Source organism: Suncus etruscus, chromosome 5 (assembly GCF_024139225.1).
Source record: "Suncus etruscus isolate mSunEtr1 chromosome 5, mSunEtr1.pri.cur, whole genome shotgun sequence".
Classification (NCBI taxonomy): domain Eukaryota; kingdom Metazoa; phylum Chordata; class Mammalia; order Eulipotyphla; family Soricidae; genus Suncus; species Suncus etruscus.
The window spans coordinates 113,966,277-113,989,028 of record NC_064852.1 but is presented as its reverse complement, the minus strand read 5'-3'; the positions used below and the strand labels follow the sequence as shown (position 1 = coordinate 113,989,028).

The 22,752-nt window shown below is 35.3% G+C and overlaps 1 protein-coding gene and 1 non-coding gene across 2 annotated transcripts in view; one reads left to right on the top strand and one right to left on the bottom strand.

Annotated features, from left to right (window-relative positions):
• Nucleotides 1–22,752, top strand: part of PARD3B (par-3 family cell polarity regulator beta) — a 1,279,582-nt gene that overhangs the window by 300,683 nt on the left and 956,147 nt on the right. The gene's annotated exons all lie outside the window — the stretch shown is intronic.
• On the bottom strand, nt 335–440 carry LOC126010608 (U6 spliceosomal RNA). Its single transcript, XR_007496628.1, has one exon. It is a non-coding gene; the product is annotated as a U6 spliceosomal RNA (small nuclear RNA).

The window sequence follows — 22,752 nt, the reverse complement described above, 5'->3', positions numbered from 1 at the left end:
TGGGAGGAATTTGTCTAGAGGTTATAAATATCATTTCAAGTGACGAAAGGGAAAAAAAGAAGAAAAACAACTAAAACAAAAAACAAAACCAGCAACTATAACAAAGCAGAACAGCAACCAAAAAAGATAAAAAGAAAGGAGGGCTGGTGTAGCAAGGTTTTATGCCTTTTTTTTTTCTAATTTACCTTTCTTATGAATTTCCCCCAAGGGTTACTTCCATTGACTCTTATACCATAAAGTTAGATTTTTTTTCTTTCTTTTTTATTGGTAATATTTATATTTGAAATTCTCCATTGATATATGAGGTTTGGATTACAACTTATTCACAAAATAAAAATATATGGAATGCTTCATGTATTTGCATGTCATTCTTGTGCAGGGGCATGCTAATCTTCTCTGTATCGTTCCAATTTTAATATATGTGCTGCCGAAGCGAGCACAAAGTTCGATTTCTTTTTTTTTTTTTTTTTTTTGGTTTTTTTTGGGCCACACCCGGTGACGCTCAGGGGTTACTCCTGGCTATGCGCTCAGAAGTCGCTCCTGGCTTGGGGGACCATATGGGACGCCGGGGGATCGAACCGCGGTCCGTCTCCTAGGCTAGCGCAGGTAAGGCAGGCACCTTACCTCGAGCGCCACCGCCCGGCCCCAAAGTTCGATTTCTTAATAGCCCAACCAGCAATCTAGTGCTGCTTCTGATTGGAAGTGTTGGGTTTCACGAGAGCAACATACAGAGGTACTGAGGCTCAAACTTCTATCCTGAGCAAGTATCCCTAACCACCTATCTAACTCTAAGGCCCTATTGGTTTTATTTGTAATTGCTAATGGTTCAATGATGTACATAATGTTTAAATCTGTTCTAAGTAACTTAGAGAAGACTTAGTAACCTTATATGAATTAGTCATAGCACTTAGAAGTTACTCCTGGCTCTGCACTCAAAAAATCATTCCTGGAAGGCTCAGGGCACCAAATGGAATGCCAAGTATTGAACCTGAGTTTGTCCCAAGTAACCTGCATACAAGGCAAACACTCTACTGCTCTACCACTGTGCTATCACTCTAGCTCCTCTCCTTATCTCTAATATAAAAATGATTTATAATTCTAGGTCATACAGATCTGAAACAGAAGAAGTAACATGTGTGCAGATCTTTTCCTTCCTGTTTTTTATTTCAGTGATTGAGATGATTTTGCAGGGTCAGATGATAACCAATAGGTTATCAATTAGGTGATATTTGCAACTTGATGGATTCACTTCTCAAACATGGACTCAGTCAGTTAGTGATTGAAATCTGCTTACATTGAGCATGTTTAACTGGGTTTATGCTATCAACAATAAGAAGTCTATCATGCAGAGGGCTTAAACAATTTGCTCTTTGGAAGAAGTATCCATTGTAGATCCTGGTGAGTGGTAGAGTGGTAAATTTTGTGTATAAGACAATATTGAATAGGGCATGTATAGCTGCTCTGCACCAGCTCCATTGTGGTTGTAGAGCTGTTACTTGGCAAGCAGAGACTTTCTAATTTCTTCTGCTGTGAGACTCCCAAGGAGACATTTATATTAGTAGTACAGAATTTGCAAACCTGCATTTGAAAATTTAGCTCTATTTGTATTCTCTGTCTCTCTAGGAGGTGTTCAGTACATGATGAAATTCTGTGCTTTTACCTCCTGCTAAGGATTTGAGTTCTGAGCCTAATTAATCATTAAGTGTTGTCAGTCTATCATGATGTGGTTAATTATCAGAAAGAGTGTATGTGTTTCAGACCATCATGACCCTTCCTGGGTAACTATAGAAACCTTAGCCACACTAGTTATTATATCAAATTATGGAATTTTGTCTTTAAAGCATTTTTGTCTTTGATGGTTATGGGCAAATAATTGTTTTTTCATCTAAAGAGGAAAAATTGCAGGAAACTGAGGTTTGTAAAGAATTTATAGATGCTGAAATGGGATCTAAATAACAATAATGTTAAAGTATTCTACAGAATCTCTATAATTAATTGAACTGATTTTATGTTTTTATGTTTGTTTATTTGCTTTAGTTTTTGTACTATATCCAGCAATGCTTTCAAATGGCCATAGATACATTTTTTTCAATTTTTGGGTTACACATAGCAATATTTAATATGACTCCTGGTTCTGCTCTCAGGAGTCACTCCTGACGGTGCTTGAGGTCCAGGGTATCTGATACTGGGAAGAACTGGGTTAGCCACATGCAAGACACTAAATACCCTATCTGCTGTGCTATCTCTCCTGCCCCCTGAAAATACTTTTGGGCCATTTTCTATATTTGTTTACATGTACATTTATAAGCATGCAGTCATTGCCAAATGCCACTGTTAAATTCTTTGTCATTGCTCTTTCAAAAATGAAAGCTGGCAAAAAATTAATTCTGAGAAATTTCATTAGATTCATAAAAGAAAATTAAAGGTATATCAGTACACTTTTTGTTGATCTCAGCAAGGTGTAGAGTTTGGAGGTTGAGCATGAATATGGAAAGTGGAAATCTGCCCAGTTGATTCTTCTCTTCATCTGACACATCCTTCAGAGAACTTGTAATAAATATCCCATTTGGGGGAGGCAGTGCTCAAAGTGTGTTTCGTCTCTCATTGGTAGAGTGGAGATTAGTGATTTGTAATGGTAATTACTTGTTTTCATCTTATAACACTTGAACAACTTATTTATGGCTTACAAGCCTCTTGGTTTTTCTTTATGTGTGTACATGTTTGCTTTTAAGGAGGAGGTAGTGAACAGAATTTTAATCTATCCTTTTGAGTCAGGGCTAGATTCCTAGGAATTTATTGGAGTAAATTAATGACTTTTATGAAATTTTCAGGTAATAGAAACAGACTACATCAGGTTAACTAAACACAAAGTATGGTAACTGGGTTCTATTTTTATAAATAAATAATAATGGTGTATATGTGAACACTTGGTTTTTATGAATTGTTTTATTTGGTCATTTATGTTATATAAGCTAAAATTCTTCTTCTTTCTTTTTTTTTTTTGGTAGGAGTTGGCCACACCCAGTGACACTCAGAAGCTACTCCTGGCTATGAGCTTAAATATCGCTCCTGGTTCAAAAAACAAAACAAAACAAAAAAAGGGGGGGTGCGGAGAGATAGCATGAAAGTAGGGTATTTGCTTTGCATGCAGAAGGACAGCTGTTTGAATCCCGGCATCTCATATAGTCCCCCAAGCCTGCCAGGAGCGATTATTGAGCTTAGAGCCAGGAATAACCCCAGAGTGCTGCCGGGTATGACCCAAAACAAACCAACCAACAAACAAACATTAACACAGAAGTCCTCCTGGCTTGGGGGACCATATAGGATCGAACCACAGTCCATCCTAGGCTAGCATGTGCAAGGTGCCACTGCTCCAGGCCCAATTCTTCAAAGGAATTTGTTTTCAAAGTTTTATTTTGCATCAAATAATAAAATTTAAAAATCAGTTCTTTATTTCAAATCTTTCTCTATTTGTATATGGAGAGAGAATGATTTCAACAATAAGTAATCTCTTCTCATCTTAGTATTCAACCAGATGCAATGATGTTCCAATGTTTAGTTCCACTGAAAAATTAAATATAATTTATTCCTTTATCATGCCTGTACCTGCAGATATTTTTTGTTTGTTTTGTATTTGGGGCCTCACCCTGTAGTACTTAGAGCTTATTCCTGATTCTGCATTAAGGTATCACTCTTGGTAGCATTTGGGGGACCAAATAATATGATCCAACTCAAGTCAGTAACATATCGGGCAAGTGCTCTTCCAGCCTTATTATAGATACCAACTTATTGGTGTGAAGTATGCTTATTTTTTATTATGATGTCTAATCTGTAATAAGTCATTTCAGTAAATATATGCTATATTAAAACATAATATATCTAATATTTTACTCTTTAAATTAATAGATATTTGGTATTATTATTCTACTTTATTGGATAAATCTGTATGGCAGGCTATTGTTATTGTTTTTATTGTTAATGTTTTGTTTGACATTAGGAATTATGTCATTTTATAGATCTTTATATATACTAATAACTTTTTTAGCTTTGATTATCAGGCAGTGTTCTTTATATATATATCTATTTTCTTGCTCTACACTTCCCTGACAAATGGAATTGCTAAAAGTTTGTTTGATGACAAATAATGAAAATTAAATAACTTATTTAAAATAACTGAGTCACAAATTTTGTGAGCTGAGAATGTGTTTGATTCTGTCATGAAGAAGGTAATGTCACTGATTTTGTTATGCCGGAATGTTGATCAGTCTGATTATCTAATAATCTTCTGGTTCTCTGGCATGCTATAGCTACGACTTCCCCCTTTGTCTTGGAAATGACTGTCTTCCATGCTGCATATTCATGACAGAATGTTTCTTCATATTAGTAAGTCACTTTTGAGTTTCATTCCTTATTATAATGATAACTGTTTACTAAATATATATTAAATCAACCCTGGTTATTTGAGTAAGTTCACCGCTGTCATCAATTTGTATAATATTTTAAACCAGTCATATGAAAAGGAAATTAAGTTCAATAAAATTCATTTCTAGTAATTCTACCAAAAAATGCATTTCTCTACCAACTTTCCAATTAGTCAAGGCAATAAGGAAATATTACGATTTTGCTATCCTCCTGATTTGAATGTTACTTGTGACCGATAATAATTTGGCCCATATTTTGTTCTGTTTAGTTCAGATTGCATATGACAAGAGAAAAGCAGTTATTTAGAATTGTGATTTTTTTTTCACTTTCACAAGAATGCTTGCCCTTTGAAAACTTCTGTCCCATCTTCCTGGTTTGGTATGCCACTGACTTTTATGCCACCAAATCTACTTTTTTTGCTAAGCTGTTCAGGTAGTGAAATCAGTTCAGCTACTTGACAATTGAATTTGTTTCCCAGTGTTTCCCTCTCTGAGCAGTACAGGACAGTCCCCCTGTAAGATTAAGCTGCTATGTTTAGGACATGTAACTTGACAGTAACTTTGCAGAATGGCAGAATTGACTGGAGTGAAGAAAGTCCACTAGACTCAAGATCAGCTTGTCTTTGTCAGCACTGTATAGGGAAGTGTCTCTTCCTGTCTTGCAGAGGTAGTTACTTTCTTCCTGTCACCTCTCTCCACTGTCTCTCTTTTTAAAAAAGAAGAAAGGGACCAATTTTCAGTATCACTGCTTAAAGGGACATTAGGCCATTTGGATTAGGGAATCACTCTAGTGCCCTCATTTAACCTTCATCACTGCACCTGAAAGGTTTGATCTCCAAATCTCAAATCACATTGGGGATTAGATTGTCATTGACTGTTTTGGGGACATACAGTTCATTCGACATTATATAGTGCTAATTTATTGGGAACACGTTGTTCTGAGTCAGAAACTTATTTTTAATAACTCATTTTTAGATACTTATTTTAAAGATGATAAAACTAAGATCCCAAGGAACTCAGTATCTTACCCTCCATCAGAGATATAGACTGGCAAAATTGAGTTACTAAATTGAGTTGAAATTGAATTTTACAAGAGATTTTGTTTTATTTTTGTTGTTGTTTTTATGGAATATTTGAATTTAATTTAGGTTTTTTTTTTTCACTAGCACCTGAATAACTTTTCATTCATTTTAATAGTTGAAAACAGACTCTAGAGTCAGAACTTTGGACACATTGGTGTTTTCCTATTTGTTTTTAATGAGAAATAGGAGTTAACTTAGGTGAATTCGTGATTCAAAAATATTGGAATTTTGTGATAATTAAATAATGGAAATATGAACTTGGTACCCTACACACAATATGCACATTAAGCACACAACAATAGATAATGAGTAGAGACTTTTTCCCTTGATGTGTTTTGAGAAGACATCATGGAAAGTGCTTTGCTATATATCTTGTTGCCTGCTAACTGGTGACAGAATAAATTGGTTCACAGAATTTATGTACTTAAGCAAATTTTTACATAGTTATTCTTATTTTCTCCCTTAAAATGACTGAATATGTCAGAAAAAAGTGTATGTTTATGATATACTCATATGTGAATACATATGTTTTATGTAAGTATACGTGTATTCATTACATAGTAAGTTTTAGGCCTTGTCTATAACTTTGTTAAGTCTAGATATCTTTATTAGTTGAATACAAGAGAATATGTGTATTCCTTTGTGGCATAAAAATGCAAATGAGCTAAAACAGAGAAGTCCTGTGCCTTCTGTGTTTCTATGGATGCTGTTTTTCTGCCTTCAAATTCTTGTCTTTTCTTCCACAACCTCAGAGCCCAGCACTGTTTGACCAGACCTTAACCATTTCTCAGTCTTACTTCATAGCAGTCCCTTGTCTGGGAAAAGAATATGAGGAAAGAAGCTCTATAAAGAGAGAGGAAGGTCATTGCAGACACTTTTTCATCCATATATTCTAAATGTCAGCAGAGAAAGCAGGAAACACCTGCCAGCTATTCTTGCATTTTTTAAGGAGAAACATAATTTTGTAGGGCTTTTATATTTTCTATGCCCAGAGTCTACCTTAATCCTGGACTCACAATCCTAGGGTGGGAAATGGCTCACAAACCGTTTATAAATATTATATAATATAAATATATATAATATAAGTATATAAATATGATTTATAAATATAAATATACAGTTTATAAAATTCCAGGGATGGAGGAAATGCTTTTACTTTAGGCATTAGAAATGATCATAAAAGATTTGATTTGTATTTTATTATTTCAGAAGGATGATTGTTCAGCTCAGCTCTGTGTTTGCTAAGTATATTTGTGGACTAGTGTGGAACAATATTACCCAGAATTATACTATTCAGAGTTATACTATCCAAGATTATACTACTCAGGATTATACTGCCCGGTATTCAGAATTGCATTGCTTCTGAGTTAAACCATTGCTACTTCTTTTATCTAATTTTAATTGTGTAGTTAATATGCAGCTCATGTATAAGTAGATATAATTTTTCTTATTTTTATAACTTCTATTATCCAGCATGTACTGACAATACTATATTTTGGTTTTATTTAGTTTTTGTCAACCTCACTTTAATCTTTTCAGCAAGTGAAGATGTACTACTCCATGAGTATTTGTGCATGTAGTGTGTGTGTGTGTGTGTGTGTGTGTGTGTGTGTGTGTGTGTGTGTGTTTTGTTCTATTTTGGGTCAGAGCCAGAGCCAGTTCTGGTCAGGGGTTACTTCTTGCTGTGTATTTTTGAGGGGGACTATATTCAGTTTCAGAGATCAAACTGGGTTTGTCCATGCACAAACACCTCACCCTCTTCTATATTATCTCTCTCCATAGTCATTCTTCATCAGTGTTCATTTGACCAGAAATATCAGTTGTACAACTGGGGATAAGCACTAAGTCTGCTTTCTCTTGATATGAGCCAAACTTTCTTCACTTATCCAATAGATGAGAAACAGCCTTAATCTGAGTTGAGCAATCTCCCAAAATTGCACATAATAAGAATTCTGAGAGGTATACCGAATAATCCCTAGGCTTCATAGAAGTATATTTTCCATTTCATGTTTGATAAAAAATGCAAAAAAAAACCCAGGAAAAATAACAAGAAAGATCCATACATTAAATTGATAAAGAATCTAAAGAGGCAAAACACAGATATCACATCTATGCACAGAATCAAATAATTTTCTAAGTCACAGCATTTCAGAAAGTCAAGAAAAATAAATGTTTAATCTTATTTATAACCTAGTTTCTGTTATATTAAAAATGAGTGTAAAACACTTTTAGTTTTCTCATATGTGATGTTGAGAGTATCTATATTATGACAAATATAGTTTTTCATTGCATTGGTGGAATTCATCTATGACATGAAATCACTTGTTTTAGATGTAATAGTTTTGTCATTTTCTCCTTTAAAAAGTCATTGTTGATGGTTTTTTAAAGTTACAAATAATAATCTCCTCTTTATAAATTCCTATGGTGTCCAGAATTCACACTAAAAAGAAAAAATAAACGGAACAGAAACTTATTGACCACACTAAGTGCTAGTGACCTCTTTTAACCCTGATATGCAGTGATTTTTCAAATGTCTAGCTCATTGCTATCCAAGAAGATGATCGTTAATTCAGGCCACTCTGTGTCATCTGCAGTACAAGCAGGTCACTAGAGCTTTGAGCTCTAGTAAATCACAGAAAGGAACAAAAGCAAACAAGAAGAAAAAATGTCAAATACAAACATTATGACATCAATAGGACATATTTTTTAAAACTAGAATTCATTTTGCACAGTCTAAAATAAAGGAACTCAAGAAGTAGCTAATTAAATCTACATAAAAACACACCTTGAATTTCCTAAATATAAATGTAAAATATTTGCTGACCATGATGTTACCTATGAAATTAGGAAATTTCAGTTATTATCCTGAATTTTGCTCATAAAGAATTTCCAAATTTTATTTGTTTGTTTTCTTGTGTTTTTAACCTTTTTTTAATATCTAGAGAAACTCTGATTCCTAAGTATTTTCAACTAAGATGATCCCGAAAGTATAATTCTAGCCTTTGAATGGCGTTCTATTTGTGAAATAGTGTCAGACTCATTAGCATGGAAAAGAATAGTTCTTCAGTGCTTTAGCTAGGAGAAATGATGAGGCTCTTCAGGTGACTGCATGAAGTGGAAGTGAAAAATAAGAAAGGAAGTGAAAAATAATTATTAAGAGGTTTCAAACATAAACTGAATATAAATAACTAAAGCAAATAAGAAATGACAAAGTCTAACATTTAGACTAAGTGAGAGGGAAGATTAGAGTGAGCAAAGGGATGTTTTTGATGATGGGATAGGCGGGTACTGGAACTTTGGTAGTGGGATGGTGGCAACTGTAAATATGTTAGGCATATGAAGATAAATGCTTGAAATGTCATGATCTTTGAAATCAATATTTAGTCAATAAAGCATATGGAAACAAGATGGTTATAAAAATAAATAAAATAAGGGCCTGAGCAGTAGCACAGTGGTAGGGCATTTGCCTTGTAAGTGGCTGACCCAGGACAGACCCTGGTTCCATCCCTGGCATCCCATGTGGTCCCCTGAGCCTGCCAGGAGCGATCTCTGACCACTGAGCCAAAAAAAATTCCTGAGCGCCATCAGGTGTGGTCCAATGCCCCTAAAAGTAATATCCATAAATAGTAATATCCATAAATTGTTATTCAGTTAATGTAGTAACAGATTAATGATTTTTCAAAAGCAGAGATGATAGTGTTTATGAGAATATTTTATTTGGCATTATTTACATGATTGTGTGTATTTATAATGTGACCATAAAAACATTTCCTTGGTTGATGTGTATTATGAATCATAAACACCATAGGAGCAACACAACATTTATAAATTGCATGTATGCATAGCAGTACTGATTTTAAAAGTAATAATCATGGTTTTATTTTAATTATTTAATATAATTAGGCAAGGATGACTGGAAAAGTATAGAACAGAATTTTCCCAGTCACACATATTTTCTGTTGTTTTTATACCATTCCCTGAACTCCTAGATTCAGTGTTTAGGGTTGTTGTTGGCCTTACTGGGGGAACCAGGCAACAGCATTGAGCTCAGAAATCAATCATAGAAACCATGTGCCCAGCTCATTGTGTACTTTCTGATGTTATGCTTGTCCCCCAAAACAAACAAACAAAAAAGCAAAACAAAACTGAGTGGGTGTTTTTTTTTTTTTTTTTTTGGGAGGGAAAGGCTACAATAGCAGTTCTCAGGGCTGTTTTTAGGGCAAAAGTCCTGCTTACTGGTCTCAGCCCTCCAAGTCAAAATTTTCTTGAAAACTAAGTGTTTATATTTCATATACATTTGCAAAAGCTAATCTATTCTGGGAAATGTTGAGTCTGTTATTACTGAATTGTCAATAATAGTTTTATTTATTTAAATTTTTTTATTTTGCTATTTGGGCATGTGGTACATCCAGCAGTGTTCAGGACTGACTCTGTTTCTACATTCAGGGAGCACTCAATCATACAGGGTGTTAGGGATTGAATCCAAGTCAGCTGCATGCAAAGCAAGCACCTTCCCCAAACACTATAACATACCTCCAGCATCTGTTTTTAATTTTGAATTGAGGGCCACTCCTATCAATACTCAGGTCACACTTGCGGCAGTGTCAGGGGGTCCCTGCTCACCCTTTCAGAGACAACCATGAGACCAGGCTACGTCTAGCCCCAGGCTGCCAGCACCAAGGCCAAAGGTATTTTAATGTTTCAAGAACTTTGTGGCCTTCTCTAGACTTTGCATACATTTTCTTACTCAGTCAAGGTTAATGTTCAGCTGACTAGGGTTTTTTTATTGAGAAAATATTCATAGAAAAAATAATACTCTCAGTTATCTTGTTCTATAGTTCTGTGTCTGAATCTGTTTGCTTTGCATTTGCAAGCCATTGAGAATAATAGCTCTACTTTAGCAGTTTTCCTAATAGTCCTGTTTTTGGTTTTGTTTTGTTTTATTTGTCAGACTGACCAGATCCTTGAATTGTAAATATGTCTATCTTTTGGGACTGCTTTCATTTCCATTCAGAGGTTGAGAGAAGAGATAAGAAGGCTGTATCTTATAGGACACCCTCTGGGCTGTGATGTTTAAACTCTGGTACTAGTGTCTGAATTAAATTTCTAACTGGGAGTTGACATCAAACCCTCTTCAAAACACCATTGAAGAAGCTGCCAGTTTAAATCTCCCGAGAAAATTCCACTTCTAATAACCAAGATTGGAGCACTTGAAGCTTTCTTTTTTTTTTCTAGCTTTTTCAGTAATTGTCAAAGACCTGGAGTGGGGGTGGGGTGTCCAGAAAATGGGAAAAACTATATTTAACTTGGATGATATAAGTTTTGACTATACAAGGGAATGTCTCTCCTAAAAGAAATAGAAAATGAAATACTATTTTTGAATTGGAGCTATGGATAGACATTTCTTGAGTCATTTTGCCACCTGTTGTGGAATTGTGAATACTGACTGTCACAAATTTTTAGCTTGCCTCTTTACAAGAATGAAAAGGATAGCAATTTCTCTGTATTTTTATTTCAGGCTATGTGTTTTATTGTCTGTTTTCTATCATTTAATTTTCTTTTTGTGGTTCTGTTGTTTGGGCCACACCCAGCAGCACTCAGGAGTTACTCCTGGCTCTATGCTAAGAAATCACTCTGAGGGTTCCTTTTTCCCCACATCCTCACCAGTACAGATTATTCTTTGTGATGTGTGCCAGTCTCTTTGACTTGAGATGATACCTCATTGTTTTGATTTGCATCTCCCTGATGATTAGTGATGTGGTACATTTGTATTTCTTCTTTGAGGACGAAATGAATACATTTTATCTCCCAATTTTTTGATGGGGTTAGATGTTATTTTATTTTATTTTATTTTATTTTATTTTATTTTATTTTTTTGGTGTTTGGGTCACACCTAGCTGTGCTCAGGGGTTACTCCTGGCTCCACTCTCAGAAATCTCTCCTGGCAGGCTCAGGGACCATATAGGATGCCAGGATTCAAACCACCATCCTTCTGCATGCAAGGCAAATGCCTTGCCTACATGCTATCTCTCCAGCCCCCAAAAGGTTAGATGTTTTTTCTTGTTAAGTTTTATGGGGCCAGTGAGGTGGCATTAGAGGTAAGATGTCTGCCTTGCAAGCGCTAGACAAAACAGGACTGCGGTTCGATCCCCAGGCATCCCATATGGTCCCCCCAAGCCAGGGGCAATTTCTGAGCACTTAGCCAGGAGTAACCCCTAGTCATCAAATGGGTGTGGCCAAAAAACAAAAACAAAAACAAAAGTTTTGTCAGTACCTTGTATATCTTCAATATTAGTTCCTTATCTGAAGAGTATTGGGTGGGTAGTTTTTCCCATTCTGTGGGTGGCCTTTGTATCATAGTCACTATTTCCTTTGAGGTGCAGAAGTGCTTCTCAGTTTAATATAGTCCCATCTGTTTATCTTCGATTCTACTTTACTGCTGGTAGGAATGCCATCTATTCCAGTCCTTATGGAAAACAATATGGATATTCCTCAAAACTGGAAATTGAGTTATCATATTTTCCAGCTATACCACACCTAGGGATATACCCTAGGAAAGCAAAAACACAACACAAAAATGCCTTCTGCACACCTATATTCATTGTAGTGCTATTTACAATATCCAGACTCTGGACACAACCAAAATGCCCTTCAACAGATGAATGGCTAAAGAAACAGTAGTACTTATAGACAATGGAATATTATGCAGCCATCACGAGAGTTGAAGTCATGAAATTTTCCTATACATGGATGTGCATAGAAACTATTATGCTGAGTGTAATAGGTCAGAGGGAGAGAAACACAGAAAAGTCTCACTCATCTATGGATTTTAAGAAAAATAAAAGGCATTATTATAGGTGCTGGAGTGATAGCACAGTTGTAAGGTATTAGCCTTGCAAGTGGCCAACAGAGGATGGGCCCCAGTTCAAATCCCAGCATCCCATATGGTCCCTTGAACCTGCCAGGAGTGACTTCTGAGCTCAGAGCCAGGAGTAACTCCTGAGCACTTCCGAGTGTGGCCTAACCCCCCAAATAAAAGACATTACTATAATAATGTCCAGAGATAATAGAGATGAGAGCAGGAAGGACCAGCTCACTATATGAAGCTCACCATAAAGAGTGGTAAGTACAGATAGAGAAATAACTACACTAACAATTATCATGACAATGTTATGGAGTGAAAGAAGTAGAATGCCTGTCTGGAATACAGGCGGGGGAGGGGGAAGAGGGAGATGAGGGGCACTGGTGGTGGGAATGTTGCACCGGTGAAGGGGGGGATGTTCTTTTGTGACTGAAACTCAACTACAAACATGTTTATAATCATGGTGCTTAAAAATTTTTTCAAAAAATTAAAAAAAGAAATCACTCTGAGGCTCAGGGGATTATGTGGGATTCAAGGGATTGAACTCAGGTTGGCTTTGTGCCAGAAAAATGCCCTACCCACTGTATTATCATTCTGTCCCCTAGCTTAATTTTCAATCCACAATGACTGGACCTACATTATATTACATGTAGGGTGATTATTTGTACATGTAGGAGAAGTGCCATTCACTATAGTTTTAATGGTAATTCATTATAGTAATAAATAATTCATTCATAATTTGCTTTCACAGTGTTAAGAATACTGGAGGGAGGTTGCCACTAGTGATGGGTTTGGTCCTGAAACAGTGTATGTCTAAATTTAACCCCTATGAATAACTTTGTAAATCACAATGGTTAATATTAAAAATTTTATAAAAAGAAAAGAACATTGTAATATGCTATTTCATGTTACCTATGATGTTAGCTCAACTTCAAAATATCTTCATTGCTCTAATTCAAATCTACTTACCAGCAATAACTGTAAATTTTAGCCTCACTAACTGTCTCCTAATTCCAGATTCAATCACCTTTTCACATATACATATTGGAATTCTACTATTCTAGGGTGGTCTTCAGAATAATAAGGTGCCAGGAAAAGAGTTGTAAATCATTAGCATTACATGCAACTCAGCATGACTATACTTAGGGACAATATAAAGTGTATTCTAAAGGACCAATTTTGACATCTAGAGATAATGAAAAAGAAAGGAAAAACTCAATATTATAAAAGAGCAATGCTAAGTAACAATACAAAACCACTCAGAATTTATTTGGTATGCTTGAATTGCACTCTCACTTAATAAAATGATTTCTAAATTTATAACCCTAAAATGATAACAATTTTATTAACACTGAAATAAAATCAAAATATACACATCACTTAAGAAACTGCTCATCTTTAGGAGAAATGGGTTACATCCAATTTATGTACGTACAAAAACAATTAGTTCGAGGATCATTCCCATGGTGATGAAGGGAAAACAACTTGGGAGAGCAGTCTTCTAAAATATGAATGAAGCTGTCAAAATTAAGTATCCACATCATAGAGAAGGGAAAAATAAAAAGTTTGAATAAAGCAAGCTTGCCTATTCCACAATTATAAGTCACTGTTCAAAACAAATGGTCTATTCTATTATTAGATATTTCTTTTGACCACCTCAAATTAAGCAAAAAAATGGTATTTCATTTTCCTTCCTTATTTACGTTTATGACAATAAAGACAATTGACAATGAAAAGCAACCAAAGGACTCTAAAAACTGTTGGTGATAGTGCTTGCTTCCAGCTGCTAGTGAAGAGTTGGAATAACTGGATAATGGATGGGCCTATAAAAGCCAAAGCCAAATGTTCTGTTCTGTTCAGTAGCCCTGATAAAGAGAGATGTGAGAGGTAATCAAGTAATTTGTATACAAGACATCTAAAAAAATTAAAATGAGTGTAAACATACCAGATTGTAAACCTTGGGCATTAAAAAGACAGGTCTTCCTAATTAAATACTTAAGAACAAGTAGTTAATAATAGAACTGAGTTGTATTAGGTCTGATACTTTGAAGTATTTGTATGGAGAATGGCGTTAGTTAGGTGGTGAGATTGAGCTGGACAGAGGTAACAGATTGAGATTATATGTTAGCAAGTGTTTTTTTTTGTTTGTTTTTGTTTTTGTTTTTTGTGTGTTTTTTTGGGTCACACCCAGCAGTGCTCAGTGGTTACTCCTGGCTCCATGCTAAGAAATTGCTCCTGGCAGGCACGGGGGACCATATGGGATGCCGGGATTCGAACTGATGACCTTCTGCATAAAAGGCAAATGCCTTACCTCTATGCTATCTTTCCGGCCCCTATGTTGGCAAGTTTTTAATTCAAAGGTTTTCATTTTTTAAGCTTCTTCACGTATTTACGAAGATCACCCTGTATTTACAAAGAAATTACTTAAAAGTTTTGTCTTAATATACAATTACTATTACAATATTTTATAACTGTAATTACATAATTACATGCATAATTATATAACTATGATTATAATGTATAATTACAACTATTATATAATTACAATATAACACTATGAGAATAACAGGTACATTGTTCTTTGGTCAATACAAAATGATAATACAAAATACAAAATCTGGTTCCATTGATTTAAGATTTTAAATTTAAAGCATTATCGCTATATTATTTAACAAGTAAAACAGTGAAGCAGGTTCAAAGAGATAATATTTTCAGTATTTTAAGGAAAACTGGGAAATAGAAGAAATACAATATGTGCTGATATTTGTGCTTTTCCCCATAAAGTTCAGAGTATATCCATAACCAATCAAAAGTTTAACAAATGTATATTTGCTAGTAGATTCACTATTCAGAACTTTTTTATTTACCAAATTGACGAATCTGTTGAAATTAGATTTTAAACACCCTTTGACTTCCGTTATTAGATACCCAGAGGCATTTGCTTCACAGAACTTTTTGTTAACTATAAAAAATATAGACTGACATCCTTTCTGAAACAGTATTTACATACGTATTTTTGCAAATTTGGTAAAAATAAGTCTTTGATACTATAAAGAAAAGCATTTTACATTTAAAAATGTATTAAATACAAAATTTTACTTCCTCAGATCTAAAGGGAAAGAGTTATGTGCATTAAAATAGGCACAGAAACAAGTAAAACCAAGATGGGATAAAAATAAAAATAAGTATATAGGCCAATGATATAATGAAGAGTCTCTTGAACATTTTGATATTTTGTAATATCAAGTATACATAAAATATAATATCAAAGGATATATTTGGTGTATGTATAATATAGTACATTATCATAACATATAGTATAATAATGCCACTATAAGAATGTCAGTTTAGTATCAGTACAGGCTAATATTAGTACCAGCACACTTTTTATAACCAGGATTTGACAAATTTAACATCTGAGTTTTAAAAAGTATAACTGAGATTTCCTGATCAATATAGATATTTAATGTTATCAGCATCATTATCATCATTATTCCTGAGCACTTTCAAATCTGACTATAGAGCATTAAATGTACTTTAGTTCAAAGAAGCATTATGGAGCCCAGATGATAGATAATACTGCAGACAAGGTGCTTGTCTTGCATGCTACTGACCTAGGTTCAATCCCTAGCATCCCATATGCTCCTCCAAGCCCACCAGGAGTGATTTCTGAGTGCAACACTGAGTGTGGCACTAAACAAATAAAAAAATAAAGAAAAACACTGTTCCAAGCCACAAAATATATTTATATATAAAAATGAAGGAAGCCGTAGGGGTATTATGACCTCCTAAATAGGAAGTAATAGTAAAGTCCAAAATAAGCCTCATAAAACACTGATCCCATGTGGAGATTTTCATCATCTTCCAACTCATGCACCAGAGAACAGACTGGTACTGCACTGAAGATTAAGTGATAAATTTATTATTCTTCTCATCAAAATTTAATGGTATAGAATGCACTCCAGGTCCACCTGTGGAGGGAGGTTGACAGTGGTGGTGGGAATGGCCCTGACTCAGTGTCTATCTGAAGCTCAACTATGAAAAACACTGTAGATCACAATAGTTTAATTAAAAGAAAAAAAGAATTCAGAAATATAGAGTAGGTTTAAGCAGGGGAGAAAGCAGCTGCTTACCCTCCTTAATTTGTATCACATACAAATCACACAGACCTTTGAAGCCAAGCTCTTGTGTCATTTCTTTAACTGTTCCCTTCTTGCTGCTGTTTGTGCTCAGGTAACTGTGACTGTAACTGGAATAATAACCCAGCCCCCCTCTCTAGTGACCATTCTCTGTGTTTGGAACTGCCCATATATGTCCATGGTGCTATCTTATGGATTTGCATTTTTCCCCTTCCATATCGCTCATTCTTCATTATTTATTCCAGTCAATCTGGCAAATTAGAGAAAGGTTAGGGCTTCATTGGGTAAATAAGTCAGTTTGTATACCATCAACTTAGAATGTGTTTGTATATGACAATATTTTAAACTCAAACATGTTATTTGTAAGAGTTCTAGTACAACATTCTATTTTCTATTTAAACAGACTACAGAAGGGGGAGTGGGAAAAAAGAGACTACAGAAAATACTGCACATTTATTGTTAAGTACAATATTCCACCAAAAGTATATGTAATAGTTAAAAGAAAATTTTTTGTACCTTCAGGAGTTAAAACCTTGTCTCATTGTGTGTGGTAATGTTAGTATTGTATTGTTATTCTCATAAAGGAAGGTTATTAAAATAAATATTGTACAAAGAAAGTAGACCTGTAAATAATGCTGACTTACTGGGAAATTACATTAAAAATAGATACAAAGAATAGAGCTTGAACAAACACATAAAAGAGCTTAACATATAAGTAAACCACTATTTCACTGCTCTTGGTTGTTTAACTTCTTGGATTGTGAACTATCTTTCATATTAATGCATGAGACAGCTTAAATTCTGAACTTTTAAAAAATGAAATTTGTTGCCCATATCAGGGTTTCTACAATAAAAGAACTTTTTTTTTGGAAGAGTGCCATTGGCCCAATGAGATAAGAAAACTGCTCCATATAATTTGAAAACACATTTCTTAAGGTGACTTAAAAGGCTATGGAGGCCATTTTAAAATTAATGTAATTCTCTTGGGAGATACTATCATATATTCAACTCTACTAAAAATGATCTCCAGCATATACTGTAAGAAATTTATTAAATTTTGGCACAATAATGTCTGCATCTTGGATTACATTTTTGTTTGTTGTTTTTATCTTAAGCAGTTTTCTCTCTGTTGAGAAGGCTTCCAGTTGTATCTCTATTGGAGAATTTGGAAGTGAAATTGCCTGCTGGTACTCACATTTTTGTAGTTTTCTACGCCTTGCATGAATATGTTTTTGCTTTTCATTTACATCCATGGAGCTCTGCCCGGGCCTTGTGGTACCCCTGAATGAGGGAAAGAAGTGGGATCTTAGTATCTTTTTCTTGTAACAAAATATTTTTAAATACTTAGCCTGAATCGCTTACTTTTTATAGTTTATTTTTTATTTCTAGACATCACATTCCTAGTCTATAGTCTGTGTAAATTGAACACTTTTGCCATCTTTACTTTATTCTCCCAAAGTGCCTACTACAGTGCTTAACAAAAGGGAAATAAATAGAAATTATTTTCACTTTTTAAAATTTTATTTAAATCTTTGTGATTTACAAAGTTGTTCATAGTTGGGTTTTAGACCTACAGTGTTTCAGCAACAATCCCACCACCAGTGTCCTCCCTTTACCTACGTCCCCAAAGTCCATCCTATACCACCCCCATCCCACCCCAACCCGTCAACCTAACAGGCACCTTTTAAGTTTGATTGTTCAAGTTTGGGTCTCATAAATTCATTGTTGCTGACTCTGGCTTGGCTATATAGTTCTGTCCTTTTTAACATCACCGAATACACCTGAAATTCTTTGGCCCCTGTCACCTGTCATTTCATATGTGTCTTTCTTCTCTTCCACTCAATTTCTTTCATTGTCCTCACTATATTTTCCTGGGGCCTAGACTATGCTCAACAACCTCCATTTAATTCATTGCATTTCCTCATACAGTTATTCTAAATGCCACAAAAATAATTTTCTAGGGGCCGGAGAGATAGCACAGCGGTGTTTGCCTTGCAAGCAGCTGATCCAAGACCTAAAGTAGTTGGTTTGAATCCCGGCATCCCATATGGTCCCCCGTGCCTGCCAGGATCTATTTTTGAGCAGATAGCCAGGAGTGACTCCTGAGCACAGCCAGGTGTGGCCCAAAACCCCAAAAAAAGAAAAATAAATAAATCATTTTCTAAACATAGTGGGTCTCATTGGTGCTGTGAAACTTGAGGCTGGGTAATGTAGTATTTTAGGGACTTTTAGTTTCATGAGAGGCAACTTCAGAGTTTCTAACAGCTATTTAATATAAGTTTGCTCCTCAGGAAACAAAAACTAAAACTAAAACACGCACTCATTGAACCCTCTAGAAAACTCACTTCTCTATGTGAACAAATAGAAAGTGCCATCCTCCTGGTAGGCCCCAGGCTATTGTCATCCTCCTCTTTCCAGCACCCTCTGGGTGAGGGAAGGGCTTACCTAATTTGAAAAATACTGGGCTGGGTGGAATTATTGACATAATGACTGTAATAGATTTGCATATGTAGAATTTTTTTATTACTTTATTTAAACTCTATGGTTACAAGATTGTTCATAATAGTTTTTTCACTGTTAGAAAGTAGTCATTATTGAGTTTCAATCATATAATGTCTAACATCCTTCAACACTATACATTTCCCACAACCAATGTCCCCAGTTCCCTCTTTGCTGCTTTCTCCCCTGCCTACCTTTGGGGCAGATATTGCTGTTCTCTGTCTCTATCTCTGTTTCTCTGTCTCTGTCTGTCTCTGTCTCTCTCTCTGTCTCTGTCTCTCTCTCTCTCTCTCTCCCCCCCTCTCTCTCACTTTTTATTTCTCTTTAAAACTGTGGTTTTCAATATTGTTACTGAAGGGGGGTATCATGCATATCATTTATCTCTTTTCAGCACCCAGTTCTTGTCCCGAGTATCTTGTGTAGAATTGAAGCAATGAATGAAGTTCTGTTTGGGACCTGGAAAGTGAATAGCACATTTGCCTTGGAAATGAATGATGGGGTTCAATCCCCAGCATCCCAACTAGCCCTTCAAGCACCACTAGAAATGATCCCTGAGTGCAGAGACAGGAGTAAATTTTGAGCGCTGCCTAGTGCGGCCACCTCCACTCTCCCCAAAACAAAAATTTCAACTGTACATAGACATCAAACTAATTTGTACAATTAAAGCTATTGCCTTAAATACGTGATTATATATTCCTTTCTTCTTTATGCTTTTCCTGAATGGAAATGAGACTACACATAATGTTTTCCTTTATTGTTTTCTTTTTCCCCTACATGTTTCTTCATTTTTGTTATTGAATCAAACACCTCTTACTCTGCTTCAAACTGGTGACCTTTCGATCATTTTTTTTTCTTTTCTTTTCTGGGACTTCTGACCATACTGAAGATAGATCTTCGGTATGCATTTGTGTAGGTGAAATTATGCCACTAAACTTTACATAAAAAGTTGATTAATATGTCAGTATTTTATGATATGTATATTTTACCTGAGTATAAAATCTTGTTAATAATCTTTCAGAAATATTCTGAATAAATATGGTGCCCACTCAGGGTTTAGGGAGGAAAATAGAAGAACTGCATGTTTCACTGTTCTCACAATGAGACCAGCACTTCACTCCAGGTCCGAAGGACTTGTAGATTGAGAGCTTTTTCCTGACTCAAACTGTCTTCATCTGCAGTCAGACTAAAATGTGTCTGTTTTTTTTCCTTTTGTGCTATGGTCCTGGTTGACTCTTCAGGAATATATTTTTTATTTTAGCAATAGTTTCCTAAGAAGTGCTGAAGCATGTTGTTGGATTGTATGCTATTTGGTTTTTCTTTTTGTGTTCCTTGAGTTTTATCTTTTATCTTTCTTTTTTTTTTTTTTTTTTTTTGTGGTTTTTGGGTCACACCCGGCAGTGCTCAGGGGTTACTCCTGGCTCCATGCTCAGAAATGGCTCCTGGCAGGCACGGGGGACCATATGGGACGCTGGGATTCGAACCGATGACCTCTTGCATGAAAGGCAAACGCCTTACATCCATGCTATCTCTCCAGCCCCTATTTTTTATCTTTCAACACCTCCTCACCTCTGTTTTATTTTTCAACACCTCTGCACCTCTGTGTTCAATATGATGGCATAGTTTGCTCAGGTTTGCTTCCATGTTCTTGACATTTTGGATTTAACATCCTGCATTCTAATCTATTTACTTTAGCCCTTTTCATTTTGGAGCCACACCCAGTGGTGCTCAGGACTTACATCTGGTTCGTCACTAGAGATCACTTCTGGTGAGAATATGAGATGTTATGATCAAAGTTCCATTGGCCATATACAAGGAAAAATCTTGTCTGCTTTACTCACTCTCTATCTCCCTAATTTATTTTGAGTGACCATGGACCAGTTTCCTTGCTTTGCATATGAGTATTCAGCTTCCAAAACTCCTGTGTTATGGAAGGTTCACCTTTCTCCAATTATGCTCTTAGGTAAAGGAGAATTGGAGAGTTCAAAGTAGTAGTTAGAGGGCCCAGAGACCACTTCCTAACATACTCAGCCAAAACATGGTCAGATGATTTAACAGGAGGGTCTGACCATACTGCCCTACTCAGGCCCAGAGACCTTGGAGGCCTCAAAGGCCCCACACTACAGAACTTAAAAAAATTACATGATGCCCTCCTTTTATTGAAAAACCATATTTTGTTTTAATTGTTATCTTTATTTCTGCTTTGCAGTTAATTGATTTGCTATCACATCATTATTATTTCAATTTGATTGCAATTAACTTTCTCCTTTCTTTCTTTTTTTAAAGCAAGAAGTTGAGGTCATTGATTGTAACCTTTTGCTCTTTTCTAACACAGAGGTCATTGAATAATGCCCTTTTGTTTGAACATTAATGGAGAATCATATCAATTCTCAATGTCTGTCACTATGTGAACTTCGCATGACCTCCCTATGTCAGTATGGATTTTTCTACAGACACACACATTTCCTCCCATCTCTAAAAGTGGATTATATTCTTTGATGTGATTCTCTTATTCGTGTCTGAGTCAGTATGGAACTCTGAGCAAACATTCTGCCAAGGAGTAGTTCCCAATCCAGGGTTGCTTCCTGCGTCATCCATTGAACTGTTGGAATAAGTCTGATTTATTGGGTCTAGAACAACAAGGTGGTCAAAGAATAAGTGTACAGATGGATTTCTAGAAATAAAAATCTGAAAGTAGAGGTATTTAGATATTTCTATACACTTGTGATGTTTCTGTGGCCAGAAATACCCCATTGAGATGAATTTAACTCATATTTATGTCAATTAATTGGATTTGTATTCCATTTTGCTTGATGTCTCAGTTTTCAACAATCTCTCAATACTCCCAGGGTATAATTTGCCATATAGATATTTATGTGATATTTGCACCTTGCACTAGAAGCAGCTTTTAGAGAATCCTGCAGTCTTGAATGCTTTGTGTAATTTTCTCTCAATTTAAAATTTCTTCCTGACCCATGCTTTGTACAAATATGTTTCTTTTCAAATGTTTTCTGACATTCTGGAAATCTTATTAATCTTCATTCTTGTCAGAAAACATATTTTATATGACTCGAATCTTTTCAGTTCATTAAAAAGTATTTTCTAAATAATTCAGAGGAAGTGGGTTAGACATTAAATTATCACATTTATTTGTAGAATCTTTTTTTAATAAATAAAACATAGTATGGTCATAATATCTACAGACAATAGAGACAAAGACCAGGAGGACTGGCCCATGGTAGGAAGCTTGCATAGAGAGTTGGGAAGTACAGATAGGTCAGAGAAGTGATCACTATAATGATAGAACTGATCACTGGACAGGAACTGGGTACTGAAAGGATAATATACATGATATCCCTTCAGTAATGGTATTGCAAACCACATTGTCTGAAAAGAAAACTGTGGGGGCAAGTGGAGAAACGGAAAAGAATAGAGACAGAGAGACAGAACGAAAATGTCTGTCATAGAGGCAAACTGGGAGTGTTTGCTAGGAGGAAAATAGGGGACATTGGTGGCAGTAAATGTGCACTGGTAAAGCAATGAGTGTTAGAATATTGTATCAATGATACTCAATCATGAGCAACTTTGTAAATGTATATTTCACAGCAATTCAATTAAAACATTTATTAAAATAAAAAATGAAACCTATTTTGTGAACAGGAACATTGAGGTTTATTGATGATATTTTATATACATATTTTTGCAAGCTAATTTTTATTATACTTTTTTTGATCTTTCAGGTACATTTATCC